The following is a 25,348-nucleotide window of genomic DNA, read 5'->3' on the forward strand; positions in this document are numbered from 1 at the left end:
TGAAGGACAGTAAACAGACGTCCCTGGGACCTAAGATTATTGATTGCAAATAATTATTATTGAACGCCTACAATGAACGGTTACCGGAGCAATAAAGTATCGCCGGAGGGGTGAAGGCACAATAAATATGCAGAGATATAGATAATATAGATAATAGTGAAGCAATATATAGATAATAATGAAGCGGTTTAGCATTCAATTGAAGATCACGCAATCGACCTAAGAAGAGAAGAATGAATCAGTAACGGATGTCGCATTCATTTTAACCGGAGACTTGAACGGAGTAAAGCGAAGACATGGCCTGAAGGTTAGAATTAGGGCTGGCATATCGTGTATACCCGTACACAAAAAGACACGAACACGATAAGACACGAACACGAAATGGGTATACCTGTACATGACACGAAAACTTTTCATGTACCTGTATCCTAAACACGAATATGAACCTGTTAATACCTGTAATACACGATAAGAGCTGTTTAGTAACACATATTTGACAACCTGTTTAGGGAAATAAAAGTCGTCAAAAGTTCATAAAAGTCTTAAAATAAAACATAAATCCATGATCCTTAACAATTTTAAAACAAAAAACCATAGAAGCAAACAACAACAAGCAAACAAAAGTCGTTGAAAGTTCATAAAAGTCTTAAAATAAAGCATCCGAATTCTAATCAAACAACATCAAGTTCCAAACTTCCAAGCTCCAATTGGTCTTTCTTCTTAAATCTTCAATTCCAAGCAAGCAAACAATCAAACCTACACACAAAATAAGTATAGTCAATTAGTCATATTAATCATATGGACAATTGGGCATATTCATATAGTTTTATCAAGCAACATTACTAGAAAGTTTTTGAGTGGGGTACCTTAGGATTGTTCATTCTTTTTTAACGGGCAACATTACTTGAAGCGTTTGGAGTTGGTACCTTTGGATTGTTCACCGAGTTTGAAGCATTTGATTCACAACTAATGTCAAGCGCCATTATATCTTCAGTAAGCTCTTCTACACTAACTTTGTTAGAACCTACAAAGTACAAACAAACACATACATTATAAAATCAATATAATACCATGTATAAAACTTATAAAAATCAAGCAAAGATGGACACTACAAAAATCTCCATGTAACCAATCTTTTGTGCATACTAGAGCCTTAACAGTAGCTTTATTAAGTGAACTTCGATGTTCGGTAATCACTTTTCCACTTGCACTAAATGTCAACTCCGATGCCACAGTAGATACCGGAATAGTCAAAAAGTCTCTTGCCATCCTCGCTAGTATGGGATATCTAAACTCATTGGCTTTCCAAAAAGCCAACACGTCAAGTTCTGAGTTCCTATCAACTCTTGACTCTTCTAAGTACAATTGCAGTTCTGACTTTTGGTTAGTTGTAAAATCTTTACTTTGAAATTTATCAAAATCCTAAAACATATTAATAAAAAATAGTTAGTTAATAAATAAAAGACAATATACATAAAAAAAATAAATGAACAAACAAAAAAACTACCTTAAGTCTTGCATTCATTATTGCTTTACGTATTTAAATTCGTTAAACGACTCGTTTTGTCATTTCAATATAGTTTTGTTTTCTGTTCATCATTAATATAATAATAACGATGATTTGCGACTATCGTTCGTTTGTTTTCTAATTGTTTGGTCCAATAAACGAAAACTCCGGATATAAAGTTCTTAATTAAACAATATTTAAACTATATGGGTTATCACGAAAATATTCAAAAATCATAACTTTCTTTTTGTTATTAGAACTTTTCATAATTCAAGGTCTTTAATGTAAATATAATTCTTTCCTTACATAAATTAAACTATAACTTGGAGGGCCTAAATGTAAACTCTTTTAAATTATATTAATAATATATCAAATCAACCAACCCTTCCCGTCCCCCCACGTTTTCACGGTGTGTCTCCGGCGGCCGGAAGTCCGGCACCAGCAAGCCCCAAACAACCCCTTTTTCTCGCGTTTTGAGCAAATTAATTATTGTAACGGCTTTAGTTTTCAATAACAAATTATAATCCCCGTCCATAACGTGTTATAACATCCAAATACAAGCAAATTTGATCCCGTAAAATCCGTGAACCGTAGGAATTAATTAAAATGGCAATTACGAACATTAAACGCAATAAGACCATCTATAACTAAACTCGTCCCAAACATCTTTTTCACCTAAAACACTCTCTTTAATCACGAAATTGATCATCAAAGTTTGTCTCCGGCCAAGCTCCGTTCGTCATCATTCTTTAACATTAACAGGTAAACTTTACATGCATTTGAATCATTTTAAGCCACAAAACAAAACTCCTAACCTAATTTTAGCAAACATTGAACCAATTTAAAGAATTGAAAACTAGGGTATTATATGAAGAAGATGATATTGAGATATTATATAATAAATCTGTTCCCGTTATCAAATCAAAATGCAAGTTGGTTCAACTGGTTATGTCTATTCAGTGTATCCGGGTTCAAACCCGGGTCAGGCCATTTTAGTTATTTATGTTTTTGAATAACCTTTTTCTTATATATAAATGTTTAAAAATCATTAAAAATTAAATAAAATTATTTTAAGATTAAATAAATTTATTATAAACTAATTTTATCATTTCACCTAAAAACCAACCTTTTAAAGCCAACAAGTTTCGTTAAAACTCGTAAAATATTTATATATTTATTTATTGTTAAACCTTAAAATTCGTAGCACTTTCTACTTCGTTTTTTTTTTAAAAATAAAATATATATCGTTAACACCATATTTTTTTTGTTGTAAACGTTATAATATTCAAACTTAATATTTGAAATTAAGTAATACTTATAAATCGTTAACCCACTAATATTAATTCGTTCGTTAACTTTAAAATTCGTTAACTTTAATTCATTATATTATAATTCGCGGTTTTATTCCAATAACATAGTTAATTTTGCGAGATAAAATTCGTGCCTTGTAAATACCATAAGTCCTTTAATAGCACTAGTGTAAGTGCCCGCGCGCTGCAGCGGGGATGTAATGACGATTCGGTCAGTAGGTGATCGGTTCTTTATGGTACTGACAATTTCTACAAAAAATTCAACATGTTGTATAGAAAACTCCCATGATGCGGGGGCATAAAGTAAAAGTATATTATTTATAGTTGTTTAAAGGACTATTCGATAATTTCAAAATATGGACCACTGTACCCACTAAACAACCTGAATCGTAATTAATAGTAATTCAGAAGTAATAAAACTCACCTAAACACCATAAATTAAAGATATATGTGTTGTAATATATTCGCTTGGTTGATCCTTAAAAAAAGAATTTTTAACATAGGAAATCACATTTAAGTATTTCAAAAACTTAACACTTTAAGCTCTATGTCAAGATCTTGCAGGAAAAAAAAACCAACATAGGTTAGTTAGATGTTATTTTTGCTTGTAATTAATGGCACCATACCTTGAAGGACTATGAGATTCTATTTATTTTCTCCTAAAATAGCACTCGTAAGAAACTAAGATGCTTTGGCTGGCATCTCAGTACCTTGCATTGTAGCTGCCACGCTTGACAATTCCAGTCAAGTAATAGTGATTTACACACTAATGTTGTCACTTTATGCTTCTTTTGCCATACTATATTTATATTGTGCAAAAATAATTTATAAAATTAGACCATCTTGCTTTTTGGCTGAAACTAAACTACGTACACATCTCTGCTAGTAATGTATCAGCGCATTGCGGCGGAGCAGTGAACCGAGTGAAAAAATAACATGGAAACATCAGATAGCAATAAGAATGAGCGTTTCATAATTCAATTTAAAAAGTTAAATGCAATAATATAATTTCTATATATTCATTGATACACATATTAAAGGAGAGATTGGACATAAATGTTTCATCCATATGTAGCAACCTAATCATGTAGTCACTTCTAGTCTTCCAAATCACTCAACCTCTTCCTCCAGTTTGTCCAATTTCTATTCTACAAAAGTGCAAACTGCACAGCTTGATGAGTAAAGTCTCAAGTTTTGTAGGTACCATTGATTGTCTTTTTTTTGTGGAAAGCTATTGTGGTTTGTAGAACTTGATTGATGGGTGTAGCCGGTTACACCCAAGTTGAAGTGTTGATCACTGTTAACCAAACCCACCGCGAGTATATTGCGCAAAGAAAAATCCAGGCTGCATAAAGCCGAAAACTATAAATATATAAAAATAAATACCTAGAAAAATATATAAAAATATAAAATCTTACATACCGCAGTTTGACATTTTGCTAGGAGTTTCTCGCATAATCCCGTGTAGTTTCGTGGTTTCCATCCATGCTCTCCTTGATACGGAAAAAAATGGACATGTTTGACTTTTGAAATCAAATGAAACAAACATATAGTCAAATAAAGCAAAATTACTTGAGAAATCATTCCAATGACCGCCATGCGTCCGTCCATAAACCGCTAACGCATTCAAACATGTATCAAACATATCACCACCAACGGATTTATAAACAATATCCACGCCTTTTGGGAATTCCTTCTTAAGAACCTGCTCGATTTTTTAAAAAAAGTTATTTGTTATGTGTGTGTACATAAATTAATTATATATAATAAAAAGTTCTAAATATTATACGTTTTTGATTGATTCTTCCTTATAGTCGATGACTCGATGCACTCCCAATTCTCTTAAGAACATAGCCTTGTCATTACCTCCATAAGTTGCTACCACTTTGTTTGCAGCTAATTTGGCAAGCTATAATCAATATGAACAGGCAAATAACAATCATAAACAAACTAAGAATTAATATTAGATATATTCATCTAAATTTCATAATATCGTATATATCCTTTCGAATGAATAAAAATATTGTACCTGCACATTCAATAGTAAATAAAATAAATCAGTTGCTTGTTGCAGTTTTCTTTCACCGAATAATCGAATAAGAAAACTTAATTATGCTGAGTCGTCTCACGCCTGATGTTCTCTTCGTGTATTTGGTGAAACATGCTGTTATAAGTAACTGATTTTTTTTAATTTATTATGAGATGGGTAACTATAAATATGCACCAACACAACATTAAAATTACGGTTTCAAAATATAAAATTACCTGAACCGCACATTGTCCGGTCACTTTAAGTTGGTACAATTAAGTTATTAGTAAAAGTTAATTAAATAAAGATGTGCATCCAAATATCGCCCTATACACAGACCCGCTTGGCAATAAAAAATTAACTTGCATACCTCATCTGAAGGGTTAATAATTTCATGCCCTGCTAAATTTCCCATAAAAATCACAACCAGATTCTTGTTTACAATCTCTAAATAAATCATTATCATTAACCTAATTAAAACAGGGTTCAATTGATGGATATGGAGAGTATAACCTTACCTTAAATACACAGGGATGTGACACGGATAAGACTCTTGACTATGGGATCCATTACCGTTCATGGCCGAATTGATGCAAAATAAATCAAAGAAATTGAAGGTGGTAGATGGTTTAAAGAAAACTAATAATTGATTGCCATTGAAGGACAGTAAACAGACGTCCCTGGGACCTATGATAATTGATTGCAGATAATTATTATTGAACGCCGATAATGAACGGTTACCGGAGCAATAAAGTATCGCCGGAGGGGTGAAGGCACAATAAATATGCAGAGATATAGATAATAGTGAAGCAATATATAGATAATAATGAAGCGGTTTAGCATTCATTTGAAGATCACGCAATCGACCTAAGAAGAGACGAATGAATCAGTAACGGATGTCGCATTCATTTTAACCGGAGACTTGAACGGAGTAAAGCGAAGACATGGCCTGAAGGTTAGAATTAGGGTTGGCATATCGTGTATACCCGTACACGATAAGACACGAACACGATAAGACACGAACACGAAATGGGTATACCTGTACATGACACGAAAACTTTTCATGTACCTGTATCCTAAATACGAACACGAACCTGTTAATACCTGTAATACACGATAAGAGCTGTTTAGTAACACATATTTGACAACCTGTTTTGGGGAAATAAAGTCGTCAAAAGTTCATAAAAGTCTTAAAATAAAACATAAATTCATGATCCTTAACAATTTTAAAACAAAAAACCATAGAAGCAAACAACAACAAGCAAACAAAAGTCGTTGAAAGTTCATAAAAGTCTTAAAATAAAGCATCCGAATTCTAATAAAAACATCAAGTTCCAAACTTCCAAGCTCCAATCGGTCTTTCTTCTTAAATCTTCAATTCCAAGCAAACAAACAATCAAACCTACACATAAAATAAGTATAGTCTATTAGTCATATTAATCATATGGACAATTGGGCATATTCATATAGTTTTATCAAGCAAACATTACTAGAAAGTTTTTGAGTGGGGTACCTTAGGATTGTTCATTCTTTTTAACGGCAACACTATTTGAAGCGTTTGAAGTTTGTACCTTTGGATTGTTCACCGAGTTTGAAGCATTTGATTCACAACTAATGTCAAGCGCCACTATATCTTCAGTGAGCTCTTCTACACTAACTTTGTTAGAACCTACAAAGTACAAACAAACACATACATTATAAAATCAATATAATACCATGTATAAAACTTATAAAAATCAAGCAAAGATGGACATTACAAAAATCTCCATGTAACCAATCTTTTGTGCATACTAGAGCCTCAACAGTAGCTTTATTAAGTGAACTTCGATGTTCGGTAATCACTTTTCCACTTGCACTAAATGTCAACTCCGATGCCACGGTAGATACCGGAATAGTCAAAAAGTCTCTTACCATCCTCGCTAGTATGGGATATCTAAACTCATTGGCTTTCCAAAAAGCCAACACATCAAGTTCTGAGTTCTTATCAACTCTTGACTCTTCTAAGTACAATTGCAGTTCTGACTTTTGGTTAGTTGTAAAATCTTTACTTTGAAATTTATCAAAATCCTAAAACATATTAATAAAAAAATAGTTAGTTAATAAATAAAAGACAATATACATAAAAAAATAAATGAACAAACAAAAAAACTACCTTAAGTCTTGCACTCACTCCATATGTTGAAACACAACTTGTGTCCATAGCACCTTGGCTAGCATCTGAAGCAGGTGTTGACTCATCCCTTGTATCCTCACCCACATTGGCAATGGCATATTCATGAAAAGTGGAATGCAATAACTGATCAACATGCGTATATTCACTACTTTGATCTCCATAAACTTTTGAATAACTCCAATCGATAAAATGCAACTTGTATCTAGGATCCAAAACCACAGCTATGGCTAATGTAAGACTAAAATCAGACCAATATTTCTGAAACTTCCCCATCATCAAGTTTGCCATATTTTTTATATACCCATCTTCTGAATTCATCCCATCATACAGAGTCAAATAAGCCAAAAAAAACATGTGGATAGTACATGTTTGCAGTAGGATATTTGGTACCTGAAAAAACATTTGTCACCTCATAAAATACTTCAAGAAAAGAACATATGTTTTCAATCCTATCCCACTCTGATGCAACTGGACATTCCTTATAATTAGAATCACTCAATTCTAAATGGCTAAATGCACGTCGATAATAAAGGGCAACATCAAGCATTAAAAATGTGGAATTCCACCTAGTAACAACATCTTGTCTCAACCCCTTTTGTTTTTTAATTGAACACAACTCAACACATTCCAAAAACTTTTCCCTCCTTTGTTGTGAACCTTTCACATACTTGATACTCTCTCCTACTTTGTAAACACAATCATCAATTTCCTTTAGCCCATCTTGCACAATCAAGTTCAAAATATGGGCACAACATCTAAAGTGAAAAAAAGCACCCTTAGAAACAAGTGGTGATTTTGTATTCAACTGTTCTCTTAGAAGCCTAATGAAAGCATCCTTAGAAGATGCATTATCCAATGTCACACTAAATATTTTTTTTTCTATACCCCACTCTCCTAGAATAGAAAACACCCTTTCACATAAGGCAACACCAGTAGGAGGTGGTGGCATGAAAGAAAATGATAAAACTCTCTTTTGCAAAACCCAATGTTTATCAATATAATGAACTGTAATTGCTAAATACCCATCAGTAGTAATAGAAATCCATAAATCTCCAGTTAAGCATAACCTCCCAGCTGATTCCATAAGAATGGCTTTCATCTTTTCCTTTTCTCTCTTAAACTTTTGCACTAAATTAGATTTTACGGTATTTCTAGAGGGAATATTCACATCGGGTTGCAAGTACTTAAACAAATCTTTAAAGGCCTTATACTCAACAAATGACAAAGGTAATTCATGCATCACAATAGCATCTATAAGCTTCTCACAAAACGTATTGTTAGAAAAAGAAGACGACTTTAACTTCATGTCACTATTTAAAAGCATTTGACCAATATCTTTATAAGTAGCACCATAGCAGCTTCTTAAGTGTTTTGTATGATTACCCGTACCTTGCCCACTATGATATATCATAACATGATGGCATTTCTTGCACTCGGTTGGAACCTTTTTTCCTACTTTTTTCTTTGTATGTTTGATGAAGTAATTCCACACAGGAGATCTCTCTTTTCTTTCATGTTGTTTTCTCTTTGACCCTGATTTAGTATCGTCTATATCTTCTTCCTCCACCAAGTGAACCTCATCATCCACATCCATATCCATTGAGGATTCATCTTCTAAATCAATTTTTATGGAATCACTCTCCATCTACATAAAGTTACATAAAAAAAAAAACAAACTTAAACCAAAATAAGTATAGTTGAATAAACAAACATACCGTTGTTTTGGCTTTCTTATCCTTCGTCTTCTCCGCCTTCTTTTGTGGGTCACTCATAATTACCTAAATAGTAAAAACCAACAAATGTGAGCAATCAAAAGTTCAAAACCAAATAACCAATTGAAACAGCCCTGTAATTCACATCAATACTTAATAGTTAGATTAGATTACGTGTATCATGAAAACTAATCTCATTCCTAAATTGCAACAAAATAATAATATGAATCTAAAAACTAGATGAATAATAGGTAGGTAAAGATTAATAACTTACCAAGTAAGAGGAAGCACCGGCGTGACAACGGAGAGGAGAAAGTGCGGTGAGGAAATGGTGGCAGCGAAGAAATCACCGGCGGGCGGAGAGGGGCGGCGGCGGCAAGGGAATCACCGGAGAGGGGCGGCGGCCGTCGGGCGGAGAGGGGTTTGTCCAGAGAAGTGGTGGCGGCGATGGAGTGAATATCGATATCTGAAATCTGAATGTGGAAAGTGGAAACGTGAGTTAGGGTTTGGGGATAATAATAGTTTATAATTATAATATTTTATATATATATATATATATATATATATTAATTATAAAAATTTAACCAGGTAGTTACAGGTAAACAGGTATTTTACCTGTTTAGACACGAAAATTAACAGGTAAATTCGTGCCTACCTGTTTAGTACACGAAGCCTGTTAAGGCCTTATTGTTACCTGTTAAGGTCGTGCAGATACGTGTCGTGTATTCGTGTCTAGTGTATAAATTGCCATCCCTAGTTAGAATGCATTTAATATTACAGCGTCTCACAGGAAAATGCCAATTACCATTTTGTCCTCCTTAAATGTTTTAGTTTTAATATTTAAATATTTATATTTAAATAATATAAATAATTAGAATATCGGTAAAGATTAAAAAAATAATATTATAATACAAAATGCCTTAAATTAATAAAATATATGATATAATAATATCAAAATTGTTTACGTCTTTAGTTCAACTTTATAAAGTTAACATAAATTATATTTAACGCTTTAACCATCCCGAACCCGTTAAAAACCCATTCTTTTGTGTCTAGTTCTTTCATTTCGATTAGATGTTTATTCCTTTCTATACTTCAAAATTAGGGTAAATCGTCAGGACCCATCGTGAAACTATCTAGCTTGTGTAAACCGTCCACCCGTTGACGCTTTCCCTTATTCCATGTGAGTTTTTCATAACCCCTTTTTACTTTTTTACGTTTTGGGGTGTAGCACGTTCCAAATTTTGTTTCATGTTTCAAACTAAAATTCACATGCGTGTCTTGAATGCATTTGTTTCGCATCATATTGCTCGTAAATTATGTGATTATATGCTAGTTGTTTATTGTTTTGTTGGTGGAGACTCAAAGTGGGAGGGTCCGATGGGACGTACCTGTGCCGTCTATTTGTTAATGGCGGTATCATTATCATATTCTGTACTCCATGTAGCTCGGCGAACGTGGGTTCCTTAGTAGATTTGACGTATGTCAAGCGAACGGAAATATCATGTATTTACTTATCTTTTACTTTATGATTGAGACTATACATCTTGACTTGTGAATTTTACACTTTTCGTATTATACATATGCAAAACTTTATGAATTCTCACCAACATTATTGTTGACAAAATATATTATTTTAAACGTGATGCAGGTTGAAGTTTAAAGATTGAAGACGAGAGTAGTTGGAACATTAGGTTATTAGAAACGCAACATAATGAAATCTAGAGTTTATTGTATTATTATTTGATTGTGTATTTGTGATGTATTGAAATGAAATAAATATAAATATTGTCGTTTTAATAGCGTTACGAGCTTATAAGTGATCTGTACGTCACACCCGGGCGTATTTTGCTAAAGCCGGTGTGTTACAATTGAAGCTAAAGTTGTTTCTTGTATGAATATCGGATATCGCACCTTAATTAGTCGAATCAGTCTTACTCCATCGGATAAGAAACTTCATTTGAAACTAAAGAGAAGACAGTTTTCTATTGCACTTATTTTTCCATGACCATCAACGTCAAGGACAATCATTATCAAGAGTTAGCTTATACTTAAAAGATCCAGTTTTTCACATGACCAGCTTTATGTCGCTTTGTCAACAGTGAAGAGTAGAGCTGGTATTAAATTAGTCATACTCGATAAAGAATCACAACTTACAAATAAAACAACAAACGTTGTATACAAGGAGATTTTTGGAAACTTAATGTGAATAATATTAAACATGGTATGTATTTGTAAGCCTATTTTTCATTTAATATTATAAAATTTTTTACTAATATGTTTTATAAATTTTTAGGTCTATACTCAACCTATGTTTAAGTGTTTCTTATAGGTTGTGTTGTTTTTTATATCAAGTATTTACTTTTTATGTTAAAAAAAAAGTTTAAATTCTTTTATAATATTTTCTATGTCTTGAATGCTGAATTTTGTATTTGAATTAAAATAACTTTGTAATATGTTATAGTTCAAGTAAAATTATTTTTTCTTAATAAATATGACATCGGCATTTTTTTACACCCGTATGTAACAGTGTAACACGAGTTACTATTCTAGTGTAACACTAAAGTACAATCTCATATGGGATGTCAAGGCCAATACTATAAAGTTTTATTGTTTTAATATATGGAAAATTCCTAAATAGGTCATTTCAAAAACAAGGTTTTACTTTTAGGTATCATTTGCAAAGAATTCAAGAAATAGGTATTTTAAACTAGTCGTGATGAGTAGTATATGCTAACAAACGAGCAGTTTACAGAACCAGTTAAAACATGTCACGTGGCCGTAAACTAACTGTGATGAACACATCCAATAATCATTTAGTCGTCACTCATAAAGAAATTGCATGCCTCGTAATCAACGCCTACGACTACTACATAAATTATTAATCGCAAGTAGTAGATCTTACAACTTTCCAACACAAGAGTAGTTTACCAAACTAACCACAACGAGGTGTTTTGTTTACCAAATACATCGAACTGGTTAGTTTTACAAATAACTAACTGGAACGGTTAGTTTGCAAGCTCAATTAGTCAATACGAGTATATCTTGGTTTACGACTAGTTCTTCCGCTATACATTTCCAATACGAGTAGTTTGTTGCCAATTAATTTGTCGCTACTAGTTTGACCTTACAATCTACTCGTGGCTACTTGGTTTAGCGGCAATCAGATATTCAGATGTCTTTGAAAAATATATAAAAATATTATGTAATCTCTTATTTTTAAGTCACCTTTTATAAAAATTATTATACCATGTCCCCTATTTTATGTGATCCTTATTATTATGTTATATTTTATAAAAATTATTTTGTAAATTCCCCAATTATTTGTGACCTATTATTTTTATGTCATCTTTTATAAAAAATTATTATATCATATCCCATATTTTTTGTGATCCCTTACTTTTATGTCATCTTTTATTAAAGGCAAATTGGATTTTAATAATCCCAAACTGAATGCAGTTGGCCGATAATAATTCCAATTTAGAAAGTAGTTGTCACCGATCCTAACTTTCACACCATTTGTTTTTATTGGACCTCCGTTAAAAAAAATTAACGACGTTAAGTTTTTTCTAAATTTCAAACTGATGTTTTAGGGCTTTTGATTAGAATGAAGATATGAGCCGATTGATATAAAACTTACCTAAAAACGGTGCTTCAAGCAGCTTGATTTTTGTTAATTAAAAGTTTAAACACCGGAATTGAAGCATCCTTTAGTCGTTTGGACCATCGTTTTGAGGTAAGTTTTACATCAATCGACTCGTATCCTCATTCCGAATCAAAAGCTCTAAAATATCAGTTTGAAATTTAGAAAAAACTTAACGTCGTTAAGTTCCTTTTTAACGGAGGTCCAATGAAAACAAATGGTGTGAAAGTTGGGATCAGTGACAGCTAATTTCTAAGTTTGGATTATTATCGGCCAATTGCATTAAGTTGGGATTATTAAAATCCAATTTACCTTTATAAAAATTATTGTATCATGTCCTCTATTTTTGTGATCCCTTATTTTTATATCATCTTTTATAAAAATTATTATGTCATGTCCTTTATTTTTGTGATCCCTTATATTTATATCATCTTTTATAAAATATATCATCTTTTATAAAAATATATAAAACAACAAAACATTAAATACTCTTAAATGTTTCAATATATTATTATTATACCAATTTAATTTGAAAAACTTGTGCTATACACGAATATACCAACAGTATTGTTTACATGTTAACATCAAAGCTCATATATAGATGGCAATTTGCGAATGAACTTTACAACTAGGATTATTGTTTATGTTTGAAATTTTTTTTAAATTTTTATTATTTTAGTTTTTGGATAGTGGGACTCCTAAAAATGATTGTTATGAGAATTTTCTCAAAATATAAATAGCAGCTATAAACATACAACAAACATGCTTTGTTTTGTTTCTTCCCCCTCACTTGGAAAGAAACCCTAGCAGACCAGACCTGTCTTTGACTCCTCAAAGGTTCGGTTCTGTTCTCGTGTAATTAATTAATTATTCAATTTCATATGTGTGCAATTTCTTTATGCCAATTTCATCAATTTGTATGCTTTTCAGATAACTTTTTCTTCGTTCGATCGAAGTGGTTTGAAGCTTGTAAGCACTTTTACCAGGTACATAACGAATTCTTCCAACATATCTGTGCGATTCGTATACTTGTGTAGTTGTATTTAATAAGTTTTTGTTTTTTTTTTGTATTAAATTGTTACTGTTTCGTTACTGATTCCAGATTTTGTAATTTGAAAGCAAAAATGGAAGTTTTTTTGTTAGTTTTTGAAAGTAATTTTTTTTTTAGGGTTTTGGAATAGTTTTTTCCCCATTTTTGGTATACAAGTTACAACCTTCTAAACCAGTTATTCAGAAGATTGAGCTCGAACTTGGCTCTTTTTCTAAAGTTCGAGCTTGGCTTGTTTTTTATTTTTTTATTAATTTATATACATTTTATTAACATTTTTTTTTAGAGTTTGAGAGAATCTTAAACGAGCCGATGCTTGGGTTGAGCTCGTGAGCAGGACCTTAAATGAGCCAAAAATCGGTGGGAGCTCGGCCCGTTTTGATTTTAGATTTTGTAATACTGAAAGCAAAAATGGAAGTTTTTGAAAAGGGTTTTTTTTTGGTTTTGGAATAGGTTTTACCCCTGCTTTTAGTATGTTTTATGTATACAAGATAAAACCTTCTAAAGCAGTTATTTAGTAAATTGATTCTTATTGACTTATGGTCATATTTAAGTAAAGTTGCAAATGAGCCGAGCTTGCTCATTTTGACTTACAAGAGCTTGAACTTGGCTTGTTTCGAGCTGGGATGGTGAGTCGTTTTTAAGCTTGAGCTCGGGATCGGCTTGTTTATTATTGATTAATTAGTTTATCTGCATTTTTTTAATTATTTATATATATTTTTTAGAAAACCTTAAACGAGCCTAAGCTCGCCTTGAGCTGTGTGCAGTACCTTAAGTGAGCCAAAAATCGGTTCGAGCTTGGCCTGTTTTGACTCACAAGAGCTTGAGCTTGGGCACGGCTTGTTTTTATTATTTATTCATTCATTAACTTATATACATTTTTAATTATATTTATATTTTTTGAGAAAGCCTTAACCAAGCCTAAGCTCAGCTCGAGCTTGGCTGTGTAGTGTGAAGTTGACATATAGAAGTCCAAAAGAGTTGAAACTTAAAAAGACACAAACTAAATGATCTTTAAGGCTCAAGCTCCGCTCGAAATTGATAAGGCTCTGATTGTTTCAAGCTTTTTGTCAGTCTGATCTTGAGCGGCTTGTCTCATTTGCACCTCTATATTTAACACACTAGCTATGCTTTCAGAAAGCATAGACTAAGCTGGTGTGTTATTTGGTAGGCTAATTTAGTCTACTAATCTACGTGGCGGTGTGGGCTATTTAGGTGGATTGGTAAGCTAAGTTAGCCTAAGAGTGGACACGTGTCACTCTTTGAGTGATAAGAGGGTGGAACTGGTTGTACTTTTCATGGCTTTGAGTTTCTTGGCTGATGTGGCTCTTTTAATTGGTTTAAAGTGGGGATGAGTATAAAAATGTAGGCTAAATTCAGCGGCTATTTTTGAAAAAATCTTGCCAAACTTGACTAGTTTGGTAATTTTCTTTAATAATATTTTTATGTAGTTACTTTTTTTTATATTGTTAGGAAGAGTCTAAACATGGACCAACAAGATCACGGGCAGGCACCGAGTATGGGATCCGTCGGTGGCTCAGCCCAGATGCCATACGCATACCCACCATCAAACCAAATGATGGGGCCCGGCCCACCAGGGGCCCAAACCACCCAGTCCATGGGCCACCCTTCACCTCCGGCCCAACTTGCCCACCAACAACTTGCTTACCAACACATTCAGCAACAACAGCAGCAACAACTGCATCAACAACTTCAAAGCTTTTGGGCCAATCAGTACCAAGAAATCGAACAAACAACTGATTTCAAAAACCACAGTTTACCATTAGCAAGAATCAAGAAAATCATGAAGGCTGATGAGGATGTGAGGATGATATCAGCTGAAGCGCCGGTGATATTTGCACGCGCGTGTGAGATGTTTATTCTTGAGTTGACTTTAAGGTCATGGAACCATACTGAGGAGAATAAGAGGAGGACGCTTCAGAAGAATGATATTGCGGCTGCAATAACGAGGACTGATATCTTTGACTTTTTGGTTGATATCGTGCCGAGAGAGGATTTGAAAGATGAGGTGCTGGCATCTACAGTGCCGAGAGGTGGGCCTGTTGGTGGGCCCACTGAGGGGCTTCCTTATTATTATATGCCTCCGGGGGTTCCTCCTCCGCAAGTTGGTGGGCCGGGGATGTATATGGGTAAGCCTGTTGATCCTCAGGCCCATCTTTATGGGCAGCAGAGTGGCCCGTATATGGCTCAGCCTCTTTGGCCACAGCAGCAGCAAGAAGAACCACAGGGTGATGCGTAACTGAGGTTAGTTTATTTTTTGTTCAAATGCATGTTTAAGTTTGAAATTAATGAGATTTCTTTGGCTAGAGTGTGGTTTTCATGATATTTTGTTGGTTTTTGGTATCACCCTAGGGTTTCTAAACGGGTTGTGTATGTGTGTTGAAACTGGCACATACCTGAAATTCTTTACACGAACCAAAATAATTATCGACTTTACAAAATGGATAGTTGTAGTTATTGATTTTATATTTTACCCTTTCCGTTAAATATAGCATAGCAAGTCATTTGGTGTCTATAGGAGCTCGAGCTCGGCTCGTTTTACTTAAGAGAGCTTGAGCTCGGCTCGTATAGAGCTCTATTTCTAAAGCTCAAGATCAACTCTAAACGAGTCGAGCTCAAGCTCTCTTTTAGTTAAATAAAAGGCAAAACCCAAGCGCGGCTCGTTTAGAGCTCTATATTTAAAGCTCAGGCTCAACTATAAACAAGCCGAGGTCAAGCTCTCTTAAGTTAAACCCGCCTTAGCTTGGCTCGTTAGAGTTTAATTTAAAGCTTGAGCTTTGTTCGTAAGTATATTTTCAAGCTCAAACTCGGCTTGATTGTTGTTTGAGCTTTAATTTAATTATATACCTATTTTTTTGTTTATACATTTATTATTATTTTATATTTATGGTTGTAATTTTCATATATAACATTATCTATATTATTTATATCATAATTATATAGATAATCTGTATTTACGAAAGTTATATTTATAATAGGCTCGATTAAGCTCGTTTAGGTTTATGACTCTAGTCATGTTTGATCTGTGAATCCCGCTTGAGCTCGATTATTATGTTAGCCCTATTATAAGTTCGAGTTCGGGCTTAGGCACTAGTTGATTTGAGCTTGTAGTGATTCGATATCGAGTTGCTCAGAAGCGGCTTGGCTTGTTTACACCAAAAATTTATTTTATTTTTTGGTGGTTTGTGCAGAAGCTTTTGGAGATGCATGAAGTTCCATAAGTTATACCATGGTTGGAAGACAATGGGCTTTTGGGCTGAACTTGTAGTGTATTTTGTGTGTTTTATTTTCTTAAATTCTCAGTTATAAAAAGGCCATCTGGGTTTTTAACTGGCCTGAATTGAGCATCATTTCTATGTACTTTGGTCAAACTTTCTTTTTTATGTACTGATTGTATATTTGATGCTTGAACCTTTGAAAGTTTAATCCATGTCTACCCCTTAGGCATGTGATTCTAGTTTTATTTTATTATATTTTTCTAATTCTAATGGGTCAAGGGAGTAAGGTATTATAACCGGAAAACAAGACATTTTGGGTAAACAGCCCTTGATATAATTGTTGAGATATTTGTCAATTTTCATAGGTATATTGGACTTTTATTCTTTAGACAACACTAGTGTTGTAGAACTACTTTAATAGGAGCTAGTCGGGCGGTGAGGTAGAGGCTAGCAATTAACTAGATTGGATTATTGGAATTTATATGTAATTTTTGAAATATATAGATATATAAATTTTATACATAAAATTTTCAGTTGACTAAGTTTGATCAAACAGTAATTAATTGGTAACAAATTGGTGGGGTATGGACTAGCGACCAATTAGGGATTTATTGAAGCCTAGGCGGGATTTTTACGATGGATGGTTTGAGTAATACCTTGGTAGTTGGTTTGCACAATGAAGTCTTCATACGCTAAATCTTTCTCCGTGGTGAGTGTTTTTACGCTAAACAGTTGAATACATCATTTGTTTTAGGCTGGCTTTCAAGTTTTAACAAGCATCTAAAGAAATAAACTGATCAATGTAAAATAACAAGGAAATGAAAAAACAAAAGAGGCTTAGTACTATAACCTTTGTAACATGCGTTTAAAAAAACTATGGATGAATGCATGGTAAAGAGAGCAAAAGTGATCCTCTGCTATTTATACGTATATCCACACCATGAATTAGTCACCAATTTCATTCTTGTGCCAACAAGTCTTCAACCATTTGTACAACATTATGAACGTGAGAATGAGAAACATTTCTTTTATCCATCAAGACGACGTTATGTTCAAGAAATGAATGCCCCAAACCCATTTTGGTTATATTAATAAAAAGCACAACACTTGGAGGTGCTATCCAAAACCTCCAATAGAAACACATGAAGAAAGCAAGAGTATCTTTGCTAGGAAGTGTACTAGCTAGTTTCTTTTAAGTTGTACTTCACTTTAGCAAATATTTAAAAGGAAAAAAGAAAACAATAAATCTTGAACAAATAACACTTTTTATTTCTATTTTTTTAATCAATTCAATATATATTGTTATTTTTCAAAAACTATATACTCAAGGTAAAATACTTGCAATGTATAGTATTCAAAGCATCTAACGTAATATTATTATCGATACGTCATGCTAATCTTATCTTACTCTACTAATAAACAAAAATAATGATGATAATGTGTCATAACCACATTAAGTCTTAATTTCTAATCTCTATTCTCCTTAATCCATGCTATATATGGGTTGTGTGTTGAAATCATTTTGGCAATTGGGTTATAAAATGGTCAATTACCATTCTAATATTTTAATATTTCATTTCATTCATACTAGCTTTCAATAGGTCATGGGTCAAAACAATTTTGACAATTGAGTTATAAAATAGTTACGAAATTGAAAGTAAAATATTAATCGAAGATCAAACAATTAGATGTTGTATATGTATATGGTCTATAACCAAAAAATCAATCAATTTAACAAACAAACAAACAAACCTGGTAATCCTATATGCGATTGTATGATGATGAAATATCAACCTGGATTAATCTCTGAATCGTGAATCACTTTCAGATAACCTATTTGCGGGTTACACGCAATGATTTATCGAATAAGACAGATTTTCTGTAGATAGAATTGGATTTTGATAATTCTATGTGATGATGAAGAACCAGAGAGAAGTAACCGTCTTCTCTGTTCTATTTCTGTGCAATCGAGATTATTTATTATCTTTATGCCGGAGAAAACAATATATATGATCAATTCCCTCATGAGCCCAAATATTAATTAAGCCCATTTCATACACCACTTAAGCCCAAGTAATAAATAACAAACAAATGTTATTATAAAGCCCAAATAACCTTTAGGATTAAATCGAGTCCGTACTCCCGCGTCACCTAACTCATTTAATCTCTAACGTTATTTCCTCGATCGACAAGTTTATCCAATAGCACTAAAATAACCAACATTAGACATATAAAGAACAAGTAGAAAATAGTAAAGAAAAAGTCTTTTTCTAAGGTTGTTTTGTGTTCCTTCGATGTCCAGTTTTTTCTCATGAACATTATATGTTACATTATTCAGGGTAACAACAGATCTAAATTTGTTTATATTGGATGGCAATTTGAATACTTGTGATAAAACAACAAATGTTGTATACAAAGAGATTTTATCAAATTTATAAATTTGAGATTCTAAACTTCTTATTGTTTGTACAATATATTTCATTTCTCTTTTACCTTTAATTTTGTTCATTTATTTCAAATAGCGAACCTTATTTCTTATCATTTAACAAATCCAGTGCAATACACGGTTTCAGAGACTAGTAATATATATATTATTCCATGTCAACACACACTTTTATTTTGTAATCAAAGTATAAATCTAATCAAAATAGTGAGTACTTATTATGTTTTGTAAACTTTACTTATATTATAATTAATGATTTTAATACATGGGTGATACATTTTTTAAATCAAAAGCTTTTTGCGACCATGCGTGTTATATATTTAATTTATTATTTCATCAAAAAAATATAAAGTTGAAATAATTGCCTAATAATTAACTTTCTAGTTTCTACATGTAACTAGTTAACTAACTTAATATTACAAGTATTTTTATGTTAATTTTAACAAATAACATGAAAATAGTAAAATTTGACAGGATAGAATATTGTAAATATTGTAATGTAAATTACAGTACTAACATATGCGAGATCGTAGTATAAAGAAATTACAGTATTAGCAAAAAATAAAAATATTTAACTAGCATATGAAAAGATATATATTACAGTACTAGCATACTACTACAAACTACAATATTGTACAAAATCGTAATAAAAATATTCAACTAGCTAAATCATTTATATAGTATTCAATAATTTTTCAAAAGATTTATATTTTAATTGCAAAATATAAATAAATATAAATATTCGTTGACAAACATATATATCTTCTAAACATATTGTATTTATATTATTTTACCTAGATTATATTTTTATTGAAAAATTAAAAATATATATAACAAGTTGATTAAAGAAAAGATAAAAAGAAACATGTCTTTTAAAAAAGTTAAAGAAAAACCCTGATATATAAATTTAAAAGAAGAATAATAACATCATATAAATTCAGTTAACCTCAAGCACTGGTTTATTTAAAAGGCTTCTTTTCAAACCGACAACATTTATAACACCTTCAAAAAAATATATGAGTGTATTATTTATATTTTATGGAGTGGTTGTAAGTGGATAAGAGAGAAAAGTTAACCTTTATGAATTATTTTCGGAGAAACACTGTTCATCTTCTGTAAATTTTTAAAATTTTTTAAAAGTTGTTGTGATTTAAGGACAGTAAAAGTATTATCGATCAATTTAGATTTTATAAAATTGGGTTTTACAATTTAAAAAATGTTGGTGACATAGTTTGTTGCTCGTTTGTCTTCTGTCTTGATGTTAGCACTATATTTTATGAATAAAAAAGATATAATTATTTTTTAAAAAGATAAAAAAAAGAAAGTAAATATTAATTTTTAGTGCAATTATGGATATAGTTTGCCGAGAATGCAGATGATTAAAAAAGTAATTTACTCCAAACTATATTTTGATTTATCTGAAGAGGAAACACGAGGGGTTGTTAGTGTAAAAGTGTAGAAAAGTTGAGGGATATATGTTTAATTTCACAAGCAATACCTACTTCACCAAGCCGCAATCAGTAGGGTAAACGAGAAAGTGCGGACGACGACGGACGGAAACGGAAACATGAAACAATCGGCGAAAAACGGACTGAGGTCCGGGCTGGTGGTTATCGGAGCACTAGCATTCGGGTATCTCAGCTTGCAACTTGGATTCAAACCTTACTTAGAGAAAGCCCAGCAATACAACTCAGACACTGCCGACGAGAATAATAATAATCTGAATCCCCAACCGGACCAACAAGTTTACCAGGATCAGGTTATTATAAACGATGTCGTTTTAGATGACGGTTCCGGATCTTAAGATGAAATTTATGTTCCTTTTGTACATTTTATTTCAATTGTTTCATGTAACTTTTATGCATTTTGATATAATGCTGAACTTAGAATGAAAACAATTAGCGTTTCATGTTCTGTACAATTAGGGTGTTGATAGGGTATTTTAGTCGGGTTTTGATTAATTAGATTTAGTTATTTTAATCGGGTTTTGGGTTAATTAGTTTTTTTGTTTGAAAGTATACTTATAAGTTGTAACCGAACCGATTATAGCGAATTATAATCGCATTAATCAGTTTTAGTTATTTGCTTGTTGGGTTGGGTTGGGTGATGTCCGATTTCGGATTGAGACAAAAAAGTATCGATTAAAACTGTAATAATAATGTACACGATTATGATTTTCCACACCTATAATCTGAAGTTCTGAAGTCTGAACTGATAAGTCTTCTGGTAAACCAAATAACTATTATCTAACCTGAAACCGGATCTAAGCGAATTAAAAACAGATAGGTTGGTTTATTCGGTATAGTTATTTTTGACGGGCTTATTCAAGAGGGCTCGAACTGCATATAGACTACTCCTTAACCTCACAAACACTTGCCAAATCAGTCAGCTGGTTGAACATTGTGGCTTTTGAGTGTCCCAGTAAGTGTATCTCCTTGCGTAATAACTCATATTCTCTTTAGCGTTTTTTCCCATGATCTCTTTTATTTCTATAGTTCGACTTGTTAAAGGCTTTAATCGAGCCAAACTGAAACTCGTCGTTCATTCGAGTAATCGGCCTTGCATCGTTCTTAAGTCAATTGTAAAGAAGTCGTCCTCGAGTTCTTGGAGTAGAGAGTTTGAGTTGGTGAGTTGCTTTGCTTCTATACTTCTATGAATTTCTCCACAACTGTCACCTTAGTTTCATATATTCACCATTAAGGCTTTTTGTTTCTTCTTCTTATTTTTTAATTTCTTAACTATCCACTACTCGAACGTCTTTTGTAACCTCTAACATTATGGTCGAAGTTCTCTAAGCTTGTTGTACACCTATATATCTTGATGTGACACATCGTCATCGTTGTGAGATATGCTGGTTTCAACATAGGGGTTATCATCAACAAGAAAATACTTCTCGTAAAGAAGTCAGAACAAGGTAGGGAACTTTTCATGTTGACAAGATGTTCATAGCTACGACTAAGTACTACCAGCACCTCCTTTACTCACAATGGGATGTCGAATGGCACCATGGTAACCGCCTCATGATTTTTGTGGATATTTGCGCCACCTGCGGTCACGATTCAAGAATTGTCTCAAGTTTGTCATTGAGGTCACCCAAGACATGCCACAAACCATCAACCCCACAAACTCCACCATAAGAATGGGAAGGTTAACTAGCTCCAACACAAAGTGCCATCAGGATACTAACAGGCTCTAGTATCTTCTGACATGGGATGAAAGCGAGAAAAAAATATTGCGTTTTGATAAAACCCCACAAGTGAGAATGTAATATCACATATCAAAAGACTTCCACAACAATATAGTGAGCATCTACTTATGTATTTGAAGAGGTAGGTCCCAGCAAAGCCCAGTTGGACCCGCAAGACTCACCTTAAACAGGGACGTCTGCGCAGAGACCAACTGGATCCGCAGGACCAACCATGCTCAGAGACGTGACGTCCTTACGCGCAGTACGCAAGCTGGTCCCGCAGGAAATGCCTCCCAATGGTGAAGGAACTCCGCCTGTCCCCGCAGCCTCGGATACAAGCCATTAGGGAAGGCCACCCGCGCAGCATGGCTACACGCACAAGGCACTTAGCTCTCGATCATTCAGTGTCACCTGAAGGAATGAGCCAAGCCGGGAGCAATCCCGCACAGAGGCGGGAGGGGGAATACTCCCGCCCAAATAAGCCAGTCCGTATACTGAAGGATCTTTTACTGTACATGACGAGGTATGGGCGAAAGATCTGATCAGAGATACGACAGCTCACTACTGATACAGTATGGCGAGCAGCATGCTCCTGTACTGTATCACTATTAGCCGCTGCCTACTCACCAACTACTGCCATACCACGTGCGTAGCCGTCAGTTGGTGGAACAGGAATAGTGTACAGCAGGCCTGGTCGCTATCAGCCGCTACCTACCCACCAACTACCAGCAGGGCACGTGTGTAGGCTACTGTTGGTGGAACAGGAACACTGTTGCAGCCGGCCATACCTCTTTGGAAACCTACCTTCGGCTATAAATACCCCAAATGGTATGATCATCTAAACACAACATATCTTACTACATTATCATCATATTATACCTGATATCTGCTCTAGCAATCTCTTAATATACTTTTATATTTAAAGAGCAATCTAGTCTGATTCTCACGCCGGAGGGTGGTCACAAGGAGGAACCCCCCCCCCCTTCTCAGTGACGAGCTCACGGTGTCTGTTTTGCAGGTTATCAGAAGAACCATCTTCCAAGGGTCTAACCCCTCGTGGGAAACATCTCTCCAACCCCCAGGTTACCAGTAATCTGCCCGGGGTTCGGTTAGTGTTTCTTCATTGGCGCCATCCGTGCATAAAGCTAGAACTTTATTTTTCTCCAGTTTTTTCAAACTTCTACAAAGATGGTTAGAGAAATTCCGGTAACCACAACCCCAGCTACTGGGATGAACACCGGCAACACAGTTTTTACGAACACTACCCCGGCTACCGAAGCCGGGGCAAGTGAAGTAAATTTTACGAACACTACCCCACTTACCAAAGCTGGGGCAAGTGCAGTAAATGATCACCTATTGGGATCCACCGATATCCAGATAGAGAAACGAAGACTCCCCCGCCAGACCCTCGATGAAGTTAAGGCATGGGCGGAGGCACGACAAAAGGAATTGCAGGCTGAGTTGGACGAACGCTTGCGTTCCGTGCAACAGGCCGACGAATTCGAATACTGGGAAGATGACTCGGAGGAATCCGACTCCGACGCGAACCCTCGCCATAGGGCAAAAGGGAAGCGTAAGGAAACGGAATCCCAACCGAAAAGGCATTTTGGACAAGCCTTCAAACCAAAAAGCACAGGTGGAAGTCCAAGGGACTTCTCTAAAACGTTCAGACCAAACGTTGCAAATGCAGGAACGTCCAAATTTGCAAGGGACATTGCTGAAGCAATCGCCCCAAAGAGTGCCAAACAAATGCCTAACATAGGCACATATGACGGTATATCTGATCCAGACGATCATTTGAACAGGTTCATAGCGGGGGCAACCGTCAGTAATTGGACGGAACCCACGTGGTGTTACATGTTCCAAATGACGCTGGTGGGGGCTGCTAGAGCATGGTTCGATCGTCTACCGGTCAACCACATCTACGACTGGGCAGACTTCCAACAGAAGTTTAGCCAACACTTCAGCCAGCAACGAAAGTATACCGAGGAGCAATGGACAATCCTCAAATGCATACGAGAGGAAGACGAGTCTCTGCCAAACTTCATCACTCGCTTCAACACAAAGAAGCTAAGTTTGGGCAATATCAGCGAAGACCTCGTTCGCGCTGCCTTCATCCAGGGCGCACATGACCCAGAGCTCATCCGCACCCTAACGGGTAAAGATGGCATGCCATCCACATGGGATGGCATCATGACAGCAGCAAAACGCTATGCGGAAACAGAGAAGCAACTGGGTAGAGATCTCCCACAGAGCACAAACCTCTACACCCAGAGGACGAGAGAAGACAACGTCCTCACCGCCCGACTAAATAAAAAACGAAAGCTAGGCATTTGGCAGTCAAGGGTAAACTTTGACACCTCATCCGGCTTGCAACATCGGTTGGACGGAAGGGATAATGTACGGTCGCACCGGAACTCCAGATGGACGCCACTCACCAAAAGCGTCACTGAGATATTCGCCACTGAAGAGCTCCCATGGCCAAAGCCCCCAATAATCCGACATCGTCACGATGCTGATCGGAGCAAATACCGTGACTTTCACAAGACAAAGGGCCACAACACTGAAGAATGCATAGATGTAAAAGATATGGTCGAAGCATTTGTCAGAGATGGGACGCTCGCGCACCTCGTGGCGTAATAAAGGCTGAGCAGGCGAGTGTGTATAGAGAACCCCAGCTGGGAAAAACACGAATCAATCCCAGCTTCAAAATCGAGACTACATGCTGCGTAAAGAACGAGATCCCGAACCAGGTGCGTATCGGCTCGATGCCACTCCCATCCCAACATGGAAGGGAGCTCATTTACACAGTCTGCATGTAAATCAATTCCAATTTGTAAAGAAAAGGCCAAGAGCCACTTCTAATGGAAATGATTCTCTTTAAGAACACCGAAGCTGATGATTTTACATTTATACTTTTCTGAACACTAATATGCCGGTTTTCACCGCATAATTACGTGAGGTCATTGCATGGGAAGGCGGTCCTACCCGCACGAACCCCAAAAAACGTGACAAACCTTCACGCAACCGCGCGTCGAACGGTTAAACTATGCAACA

At 34.7% G+C, this 25,348-nt stretch overlaps 2 pseudogenes across 2 annotated transcripts; one reads left to right on the top strand and one right to left on the bottom strand.

Annotated features, from left to right (window-relative positions):
• Positions 1-887: 887 nt before the first annotated feature.
• LOC143611095 (zinc finger BED domain-containing protein RICESLEEPER 2-like) lies at positions 888-8,791 on the bottom strand (annotated as a pseudogene).
• Positions 8,792-13,294: 4,503 nt separating this feature from the next.
• Positions 13,295-15,730, top strand: LOC143611090 (nuclear transcription factor Y subunit C-3 pseudogene; annotated as a pseudogene). Of its 2 annotated transcripts, none has more exons than XR_013149705.1 (2): positions 13,295-13,360; positions 14,896-15,730. The product of XR_013149705.1 is annotated as a nuclear transcription factor Y subunit C-3 pseudogene, transcript variant X1 (transcript). The 2 variants fall into 2 exon arrangements; XR_013149706.1 differs by having other exon boundaries at positions 13,332-13,360; positions 14,900-15,730.
• Positions 15,731-25,348: the final 9,618 nt, after the last annotated feature.

This window comes from Bidens hawaiensis, unplaced genomic scaffold, assembly GCF_021521415.1.
Source record: "Bidens hawaiensis isolate Kalapana, Puna unplaced genomic scaffold, B.hawaiensis_p1.1 tig00029338_1, whole genome shotgun sequence".
NCBI classification, from domain to species: domain Eukaryota; kingdom Viridiplantae; phylum Streptophyta; class Magnoliopsida; order Asterales; family Asteraceae; genus Bidens; species Bidens hawaiensis.